Source organism: Maniola hyperantus, chromosome 10 (genome assembly GCF_902806685.2).
Source record: "Maniola hyperantus chromosome 10, iAphHyp1.2, whole genome shotgun sequence".
Taxonomy (NCBI): domain Eukaryota; kingdom Metazoa; phylum Arthropoda; class Insecta; order Lepidoptera; family Nymphalidae; genus Maniola; species Maniola hyperantus.
The window spans coordinates 6,312,029-6,323,637 of record NC_048545.1 but is presented as its reverse complement, the minus strand read 5'-3'; the positions used below and the strand labels follow the sequence as shown (position 1 = coordinate 6,323,637).

The 11,609-nt window shown below is 37.8% G+C and overlaps 1 long non-coding RNA gene across 1 annotated transcript in view; it reads left to right on the top strand.

Moving 5' to 3' along the window:
- Nucleotides 1–4,483: 4,483 nt before the first annotated feature.
- The window catches only part of LOC117985829 (uncharacterized), a 127,831-nt gene continuing 120,705 nt past the window's right edge, over nt 4,484–11,609 (top strand). The window contains exon 1 of the long non-coding RNA XR_011237261.1: nt 4,484–4,592. This is a non-coding gene — a long non-coding RNA (uncharacterized lncRNA). The remainder of the gene's footprint in view (nt 4,593–11,609) is intronic.

Genomic DNA, 11,609 nt, shown 5'->3' with positions numbered 1-11,609 from the left:
AGTAAATCAGTCAAGTCAGTCAGTCTCCTTGTTCATTTATATATCTACCTACCTAGATTTAATGTAGTATATAAGTCTGTTGATACTGCACGTCCGTTTCATATAAAAGATTTGATCTACTTATTCATAATATCATCGTATTCATGTAATTTTACTACTTAGTTTAAAGGCTTTGGCTAAGGGTCACGCTGAAAGCTGTAGACTTATTGAATAAAGACAGTTTAAACCGTCCAGCCCTGTCTGGGCAGTAGATACCTACGAGATGCGGACCTGTCAATAATCTGATGCAAATTCTGGACGAGACCTGCAACGCGCATGAGCAACGAATATCCGATCGTAAAACTGTTAGAGCTATACCCCCTTCCCCCCATCATAACCCCTCACCCGGTCTCTTTGTTTTGGCACCGAGGGAACCTTAAGACCCCTTAATGCTTCTCTGCGGTGGAACTTGCTTTGTCTTCGAAGGGGTTGAGATCAGAATTCCGCCTTAATGTGGTACTTCGTCTGCGCTATTAGAAGACTTGTGTAATTGGAAATTACGACTTTTGTAATTAGTTGCAATAAAGTTAAAGATAATACTAATTGTTTGGGTACAAATAATAATTACCTACCTTATTCGATATCCATAGCTTTTAAAAGCGTAACTACCTACCGTATTAACCATCTTATAAGGTACCACCTCGTTACATTATTACTATAGAGCATCATATCTACCACACCAAATCTAGTTTCAACTAAAAATATTGACTTATCCGCCATATTTAATTTAAACGAAACAACATTTTTCAGTTCTACAACACAAAAAAACTTCATATCTATAACTAGTTATGTAGGTAGGTCATGTATATTATAGTATACTTTTCATATTGTATAAATATATCTACACATTGGTATTTTATAGAAACGTGACGGTATTTATAATCGCAGATAGGGTGAGCAGGTAGAGAACCTCTCTGACGCTACCTACTCGTGAGAGCAAAGCGTCTCGCATCACTTTGATATGGGCAACTATTGGACTACAAAACCTCCTTGATGGAAATATGAATAACAAGACTTCGCCCGCGTGGATTAAGGTTTTTAATAACCCCGTGGAAACTCTTTGATTTTCCGGACATAAGTAGATAGGTATCCTATATGTATCCATTCCCGCATGCAAGCTACGTCTGTACCAAATTTCTTCAAAATCAGTTAACGGATCAGCCGTGAAAAGCTAGTAGACAGACAGACAGACAGACAAACAGACACACTTTCAGATTTAAAAATATTAATATGAAAGTATTAATGGTTTGTATTTAAGTATGTAGGTAAATATCAATAATTCGCAGCAGCACGGTCATTTAACAGAAAAAAATTAAGACACGGGGGCCTTTTCGATATAACATCCGCCATATTAATTTTGTTCTTACAAAATGTAGCTTAGGTCACCGGCCCATAATGACGAATCGATTGACATTCTCTCATTCATCACAATCGGTTCAGTAATTTAGGCGCTACGGTACAACATACCTATATAAATACAAGCATACATACAAACCCACATACTTATACATACACACATACATAGACTGCTAAAATCGTAACCCTTCGTTTTTGATTTGCTTAGTCGGGTAAAAATAATAAAAGGTATAGGTACGTAATTTATTATAACGCATTCGTAGCACACTCGTAGGATTTTCGTAGCAATTTATAGACCAGCTAGATAAGTACTTTATTTCATTATTTCAACAACATCTTCTGCATGATATCGTGTTGTTCCTAATTAATTTTATTATTTAAATGCCTTATCTTTATAATTTATGTGATTGGAATACCTAGTTACAAACAAATTAGAGTAAAAAGGTGCAAAGTTTGAAGTAGATAACATTAAAAATATTATAGGTAGTTTTAAATTACTTTTAGAGAGGTTATAGTAGCTATCTACCCACCTGCTTGTACGTAACTACCTAAGGCCTATAAAATACTTTCTTTGTAATTATTATAGTAATTATAAGGCTCATGCCCGCTGATGCCCGCGACTTCATTCGTTTGTATTTAGATTTTTTTCTTTAGTTTTCTTGGATAAAAATTACCTTTTATCCGTCTCTAAGAGGTAGGCTGACTCTGTGTCAATTTTTTTAAAGGTTGGTTCAATGGTTGAGCTTTGAAAATATAGCAGACCGATACACTTTCACATATAAAATATTAAGTAGGTACGTAGTATAAAAGTAGGTAGGTATGGGATAGGTACAGACATCGCCAAACACTTAGTGTCGTTGCAACACCCTGCCAGACGCCCTAAAAGTTTAAATTGTTAAAAAGTTTAAGGGTGTCTGACGTGTGGGTGACGTGATTTCTAATAGGTATACCTACTATTCCGAAGAAAAAAAAAATTAGACTTTAAATTTTATTGTAAATATTTTTACACCTTTCTTACCTGCTATCTCCTGAAGCTACCATGATCCAAACTTCAAAGCCGCTGATCGTTCCTTCCGGTGTTAGGACCAATACGCAGAGAAACTTTCTGCTTTTATCAAATAACGAAGGTCTGGCCCTTAGCGGGCCCTTAGTCCATGTGTTCCTAATTATTCTAGTCAAGTACCTGTACCTACTTACCTACCTACAAAATATTTCTATTTCCTTTGCATGTCTCTTTTTGTTGTTTTTGTATTGAAAGGTAGAATTCAGCGTATCAGGTGAAGGATACTCAATAGGTAGATAGGTAGGTATATAAATGCCATGGGTCGAGGTCAATGAATTTAAAAATATTTGGTTACCTAAACACGTCTTGACGTACTAACTTACATGTTAATTTTTATCCGTCAGTCATTTTGATTGTGACGTGAATCTTAATCGGTTAGCCGCCATCCGCTGAAGACTATACGGTTATCTACGTATCAATCAAGCTGATTTAATCCAAAGAATTTACCCACTCTTGTAAATGCTGTTTTTTACAAAAACAACGAAGAATTTAATGTTTATGTTTGCAATAGATACCTGCTAGAGCCAGTAATACCTAATTTCCAGTGCAGAGCTCCCAGTACCTAATCACTGAGAAGTCTGCACTTGAAATGTATACCTACTTACCTTAAAATGTAGACATACCTACCTGGGACACACAATCCAATCTGGTGAGTAGGTCCAATTTCGAGAAAGAAGCTAGCAACCGAATACAACTCGGCTGGACAGCGTTCGGGAAGTATCGAGATTTGTCTTCTCGTACATAGGTACCTAATTCCATCAGTGCTTGTTGCCAGTGAGGACATACCTAAATTTGGATCCGAGATATGGGTGCCTAACTTTGAGCCTCATAAGAAAGCTTAGAGTCACTCAGCGGGCGATGGAGAAAGCTATATGGTTGGAATTTCTAATAAGAAATGAGGAAATTCGTAGACCCGGAGTAACTAACATAGCTCATTGGGGTACGAAGATGAAGTGGCAATGGGCAAGGCACATAAGTATCTATACCTCCCAGTGCAAAAAACTGATAGACGTTGGGGTCCCAAGGTGCTGGAATGGCGACCTCGCACTGGAAAGCGCAGAGTAGGAACATCAAGCAAGTCGTAGGAAGCCGCTGAATGTAGGTAAATAATTAGATACGTAAACTTAAAACTATAAAGCTATAGGTACCTACGCAGGTTCCAAATGCACCCTGGTCTGAAAAGAACTCCACAACAAACTCGTCGGGTATAATAATAAATTGTTGACCTACTTACACAAAATAGGTGAGATATTCAGTTAACTTAATTATCTACCCATTAATTATTCAAAGAGCTACTAAGTATTAGAGTAGGTAAGTAGTTTCAGAATGTTGATTCTTAAAATCAAAGGAGTTCAGTAACCCAATAGACGAGAGCACATAAATCCCTCCCACATGGCACATGCATGCATATTATTATACATTCAACCTACGCATCGGCATCTTACCGATACTTCCATATCAGATCAATACATTCAAAAAGATTTTAATCTGTATGGTCTCGAGTTACAAACGCCTTACTTTTGTTCCTATTTAAAATACATTGACTTAATTGACTCGTTACCTTCTTCAAAGTCACCGCTATAAACTCGTACGCATATTGATAAAAATCTGGAAAAAATATTTCACCTACGTGGGTTCCCTTCCGCGTCAATTAAGTCGGCGACACTCAATTGTTGATGATTAGTGACTAATCCGTCTCATATTCAATCAATACCCAAAACTTTACCCACACACCTCCACCCTCCTCGCCCCTCGTCGCGCGACATTTAATGACACCCGTGCAACGCTGCCTGTGCGCCAAAATACTCCTTAACCTTACCACATAAGGGTTACTGTCCCCCGAACACGCCCACCGCGTTATATAGCACCGAGGATCTATAAAAGTTACGTCTGTAATCTAACATAAAACTCGGGCCGTTTAGATGCGAACGCGGCCACGGACGACACATCTCGGCTCGCTCCGCACTTTTACCGAAATTCGACGGTGTTTTTTGTGTGAAACTATGAGTTTTTCCACGAGAAAACGCGCAATTTGTCTGTCGTCGCGTGGCCGCCGCCGCGCGCCGACGACGCGGCCTCACGCGATGTGTTTTCCAACAAGTTTGACGTTTCCACGCTCCGAACTACCAAAACAGTGAGTAGAAAATTTGAATATTTATCAGTGATAACAGTTTAGTTCGTTGCTCTGTACCTAGTCTTTTTAAATTTACCTAGCATTACAGAATTTAAAGTAAAGGCACATGTAAACTACGTAGGTACCTAGGTATCTAGTTAGGTATGTACTGGTAGGTATTTGAGATCCTGTAAAAGTTCAGTTAATTATTGTGTTCTGAAAAATGATTTCTTGTTCGAAAGCTCAGTTCAATATACGATAGGTAGGTAGGTACCTACCTAAAAGGTTAAAGTTCAATATTGCATCTAAGGGAACCTAGGCTAGGGTACCTATTGTAAATTAGGTAGGTAGGTAGGTACAGTTAAAGAAAGAACAGGTATTGTTAAGTAACGTATACTAAAATCACCTAAATAGGCAGGGTAGGTACCTACCTATTTATTTATCTTAACTTTGTCATAGGTAAGACACCTACATACCTAAGACCTTAGAATAATAACACTAGCCTAAGATACCTATCTAAGGAAAATAGGTTTAGATGGCCTGCTTACCTATCTACCTATATCTGCCTACCTAGTATTAAACCCCCAACCCATTTATTTATTTTTAAGATAAAAAGAATAAAATAATATTCGTACCTAAGTAGGTATACCTAGGTATCTACTCGAGTTCTAAAGAATGATACCCTACATGCTAGGGTAAGAAAAAAACTTTTTTTTCGGCTCCTTTTTACTCCAAATACCAAAATTTCAGGTTTGTAATAAATTTCGTCACACGTCTTCAGACAGACAGACAGCAGAATGGAATTAATTGCCTCTGTTTTTACCCTTTGGGTACGGAACCCTAAAAATGTTCTTGGGACATACAATACCTACCTATCTAGTCAATAACACATATAAAACCTAAAATATGATTTATCTATACGAAGCTAGTGTGCTGGCGCCAGTCCTACTGACTTGAAAAACCGGCCAAGTGCGAATCAGGCTCGCGCAATGAGGGTTCCCTACTACAGTCGTATTTTTTCCACATTTTGCAGGATAATTCAAAAACTATGGTAAGTACATAAAAATAAATAAAAATCTGTTTTAAAATGCACAGGTGAAGACCTTTCATATGAAACCCCACTTGTTATAGTTATCTTACTTAGAAATTTGAAAATAAAGTTCATGACCAAAATTTAATTTTCTTTGTGTGATCTAACGCTATATTCACGGTTTTCAGATTTTTCCCCAAATATCAGCTACAAGATCTACCTACCTGCCAAATTTCATGATTCTAGGTCCACAGGAAGTACCTACCCTGTAGGTTTCTTGACAGACAGACGGACAGACAGACAGACAGACAATAAAGTGATTCTATAAGGGCTCCGTTTTTCCTTTTGAGGTACGGAACCCTAAAAAAGATTCCGACGAATTGAGAACCTCCTCCTTTTTTTGAAGTCGGTTAAAAATAGACGGGCGCTCTATTCTCGCCAGCGATTTTAGCCAGCGCGTTGACTTGGCTTTAAAAAATGTTTACGCAAGGCCAATACCAAGCCAGTGTTGATTGCCAGTGAGACTGGCTGGCTTCGTATAAACAATGCTTAATGGACTAAGAGCCAGCGCAGGCCAGACCGTCGTTATTTTATAAAAGCTAAAAGTTTATCTGCGTGTTGTCTCCAATACCTACTGGGAAGAACGTTTGTTTGAATCATGGTGGCTTTGGGAGATAAAAGCCTAATAAGGGTGTAAAAAAAAATACGTCAAAGTGTAAAGTCAATTTTTTCTTCAGAATTGTATTAGAAATCTTGTCACGCATTGCTAGACACCCTTAAAGTTTAAAAGTTCTAGGGTGTCTGGCGGGGGGTTGCCATGACACTAACTGTCTGGCAATGCATGGCGTGATTTATAAGACCTACTATTCCGAAGAAAAAATAAAAAATACTTTGACGTAAGAATTTTTACACCTTTCTTACTTGTCATCTCCCAAGGCCACCATGCTCCAAACAAACATCCAAACAAATGTTCGACTAAATGAATGATGAATGAATGATGTGTTGGGCACAATAGATACGCAGAGAAACTTTCAGCTTTTATAAAATAACGAAGGTCTCGCACGCGCTGGCTCTCTCTATTATGTAAGGTATCAAACTAATAAAAAGTAGGTACCTAATCATAAACATTTTTTCAAAAAATGAAATTCAATTCGAAAAGGTTTTACCTAATAAAATATTCGAAATTCAATTCGAAACCATAGTTTCGTTTGTGATTGGTTGGTGTTTAAAATGGTTAGCGCCCACTGAGATTTTTGTCTCCATAATTTGTATGGTAGGCAAGTACTTAATCATCCATACAACTTATGGATGACGTAACGGAGAGGGCGCTATACCTACACACCTACTAACTTCTTTACGCGGATAGAGTACCCACCTACCTATAGGTAGTACCTACTTATGTAGGTATAATCAAAGTAAATCTTATAGCTAGGTATAAAAATAAAATGAAACTGTGCATGTTTGTCCATTATGCGTTCCCATTTTATCCAATAACGATGAAACTTTGTAGAGTTATTGTTGTGACTTGCGCGAAGGCTGGATTGCGCATAGGTGACAGCACGAGATGTTCGTACAAAGTAGAATTGTAATGTTTGCCGGGCATTACCTAGACAGTACCTACCCATGTTAAAAAACAAAATATATTTCAACTGAAACTCTACATCGCTCTATATTTTTACTACTGGCGCCATCTATTTAAAACTTACCGAGTTTTCAGGCTAGAAGAAATGGAAACCATTTTTATTCGATCTCATTCTAACGTACCAATTTAAGATATACCTTATCTCTTCTAACCAGTTCAAGTTGAATGACAGCTGAGTATAAAGATGCAATTGAAATAGAACCGTCCTGCTATTATGATAAGGTTGCACTTGCAATGCAATTGATTCACGCCGTAGTAAACTACAACAATCACTCGTACCTCGTGTAGTTGCACCTGGAAATATAGCTATCTCACTTTAGATTCTTGGTTATCTCTGTTAGATGCATGTTATTTTTATATAGATATCTCGTTTGGTGAGCGATAAACAGATGTATGTCGGCTGTAGCTGTATGCTTGCAAAGTTTGCTTACCACCATGATGGAAAAGGCGTGGCGCAGACGGATTTTCAATTCTAGCATAATAATCGTATCTAAGTTCAAGCAACAGACAAACATGTTGTGAATGTTCCAATTTTTTTGAGACAAAAAGAAATAATTTGCAAGTTTGCTTTATTTAAAAAAGTTATTTTCAAATATTGCTAAGTACATTTATTTAAAAAAAATAGGATTAGGGGAGCTGTGCCCAAAGTGGACACCTTAACTTGAGTTAAAAAAAACCCTATCAAGCGATTGATTTTCCAAAAGAATTTTATACTTACTGCTGGGAAGAGATTTTAATTTTATGATATGTGAAATTTTAATTCTTGCAAGCTTAAATATACTTAAGCATATAAATATCTTAATTACGCCAACTTGTAAAAAAACCGCTTTGCCCAAGTGGCGGCCTAAAGCGGCCATGGAGGTAAGGGCAATATGGTCAGCCCCAAAGTTACTGCTTATTTTTGTTCTTTTTTAAATTTAATATTACTGATGAAATAGAAATATCCAAAAATATATAAAAGAACATTATTGATTACCTAAACAAAAAATTTGGTAGCGATTTTATAAACAATGAAAAACGTAGATACCTAAGTACTCCAAAAAGTTTCATTAAGTAAATCTCCCGAGCTTCTTTTTTGAAGATTCTGCGATAATGTGTCTTCTTAGAGTAGGTACCTACTAGTGTGCAGCATATTATTATTTTTACGTTCGAGAAACTTACCTATTAGATCCACGTACCTATATTCAGTCAGATGGCCGCTTTTTTTTTTTTAATAGACAAGACATTATAACATTAATCCACATTTTTTTTTAGCTAGCCTTATCTAATTACTATATAAATCATGACCGCGTGGAATGGTGCCAAGAATACTGGCTGCATTTCCACGCTAGACAGCCAGGCTGATCCGTTGCGCAAAAAATGAGTCAGCCCTTCTCTCACCAGATGAGGCTATTAATCGCGGTGAAATGTCTCGTAAAAATTTTTTTGCACTAAGACTCCATCGCCCCAGGGTCTCCACGGCAAACGGCACAAAAATGTAACTATCTATAAGAGAGGCATACTTGCGCCGCTTGCCGTTTTCAGCTGTTTCTGCTGCGGCTCCCGGTCTTGACGCTGTTTTCCTGATATGACACGGGGCCAATGTCAACGCAAGTTGCGTCCCACATTAGCACCCGTCCCCGTTCCCAGGGAACCAGCGTCAATCCATCAGGTCTCTTGCCATCATCCCGACTAATCCCTGCCGGCTCAATGAGCGCAGGAATATTTATGGTGGCAAAAGCTCTTTTAATCGTATCGTTAAGAGAGCCATGCCTAAACAGCCTACCAGAGCTCCTTTAGCAAGAGAGTCCGTGGATTCCAAATTTATCAACCTCTTTTCCACACGGACATCTGTGCTGATGGCACAGTGGTGTCCCCAATCTGAGACCTAGAGCCACACGAAAACTTTCGTTATCTAAAAGTGTGCCGAGATTTTTTGATGGCAAGGCATGCAGCCAATACCCAGATTCCTTTTCGGATAATGCTAGAAGCCTGGCACGATCTCTGTCACTTGTAAGATTTTGAACCAAATTCGTATGTGTCAGCTGAACCAATGGCAAATCCCAAAGTTTTTGTGTAGTACGTTCCTTCCTTGTAGTACACTTTTCTTAATTTATTTTTGAGCAAATTTTGCACAAATGAAGCCAAATAGACAAGAAACAATAGGTACACGTATGATTAAAGGATTTAAATATAAGGAGGTAAGTATGATCAAAACAGAATAAATGTATCTTGCATTTTTTTAACAAAACAGGTACCTATACCTACCTACTTAAAAAATATATTTTCGTCACTATATCCACGCTATCATTCCCACCACTACTGAATGATTGCCCAGCGTGGGGCGAAGGATTCTTTATGGAACAAGAGAGGCAATTTCGCGATATTATTTGAAATAACCGAAAAATAACGATTGACCGCTTTGCCTGCTATGTCCACTTTGGGCACACCTCCCCTGCCTACAATTTTATTGCATGTAGGGATATTTTTTTTCGCGTTAGATAGGCTTGTGGGTATCGTTGTTGTAGATTTGCAGCAAAAAGGTAATACCAGCGATATCCTACATGTGTAATTCCATGCCTCATGCCTGTGTTTAAAACACAAATCTTCCCAAATTAATTAACCTCGAAATGGTGTCGAATTTTCCTAGTTGCGATGGAAAATGTTACCATTCCAAGTGTACCTAGTATGTAAAACCTTTGAGGTTGGAATGATACTTTAGCCAGCAAACCATAAAAAACGACATTACACTTATGATAAAATAAAAATACTTATAAGATGCTTATAAGATATTTAGTTTATTTCAGCGCGGTTGGGGCTCGGTCCATAGCTCGTTAAGAGATAGAGTGGAAGTGGAAGCACTCTGTGAATCAGAGCAACACCATCGAGAGGAAAGACTTCGACCTTGCTATAGGAATTAGGTACCTAAGTATCTGAGCTAGATTGGATGTGTTTACTGTTTAGCTATACCCTATACATAGAATCACTACCCATATTTCACTACCCATATTAATTCACTATAGGTACCTACCCATATTATAAATGCGAAAGTGTGTTTGTTTGTTAGTTTGTTGGTTTATTGGTTTGATGGTAGGTACTTATGTCCTTCAATCACGTCGCTACGGAGCAATGGATCGATTTAATTTTTTGCATGGGTACCTGTAGCTCAAAACATGGAGAGTGACAGATGCTACTTTTTCGCCGGAAAATCAAAGAGTTCTCAAGGGATTTTTAAGAACCTAAATCCACGCGTAGTACGAGGTTGCGGGCATCAACTAGTACCTAATATAATTATTTAATCCATCTGCTTCTAAATCTTCCTTTACTTTTGTTAAGGACCTTAATATGGGTTATGCCCCAAATCCTATGTAGCCTGTCAAATAAGATATACCTACCTAGAATCAGAACAGAGTGATCTTTCTCTCTTATTGGAAAATTGGTCTTCACATAAGATTTTTCCACGTAGCATTTCCTTGAGCCATTATCGTCTGATTACTTACACCCTTGCATGCAAATTAAAGGAACGCAAGTTCATTTTAATAACGTTAGATTCAATTTTTTGTATTCAATGACAAGTTAAATCTGTGATACTAGCTCCTGGTGATTGACTATGGAATCTAAAAACGGAACCGGACTAACTTGAAAGCAAATAATATTTTTTAAAGGCTTAAGTAGTTCTGGTTTTGGTAAATAGCTGATAGCTTGTTTCGGTTACGACTAATTAGGAAGTAAGTAGGTAAGTACCTACTGTTACCTGCAAATGCACCAAACCCGAAGGACTCCGATAGAAAGCTTTAGTTAGGTTATATCACCTTAGAAACCTACCTAGTTTGTGAAATTATTATTAAACTAAAATTTGAACTCAATAGTGATTACAATTATATTTTTTATGAAAAAAATATGCCTGCAGCAAAAACACATTCAAATAGACCTACGTAAATTTTTTCACGTGCACTTTCTCAGTTTTTCCAACGCAAGTCGATGCGAACCAAGAACAAAGTGCCAAGCCCAGTTACTATAGGTACTTAGGTAGATAGCTCACTGAATTCGCCTACTGTCACGATCATCATGATTAGGTACCTATAATTTGAACACATCACATCACAACACATCGCCGGCAAACTACTGAGAACAGGTCTCTTCTCAAAATGACAAGTGGTTTAAGTCACAGTCCACCAAGGTAGCTAGCGGATTCCCAGACTTCACACACATTTGGAAACATTATGGAGCACTCTTAGGTATATGGGAGGTGTGCCCAAAGTGGACATGGCAGGCAAAGCGGTTATTTTTCGGTGATTTGAAATAATATCGCGAAATTGCCTCTTTTGTTCCATAAAGAATCCTTCACCCGCGCTGGGCATTCATTCGGTAGTGGTGAGAATGATAG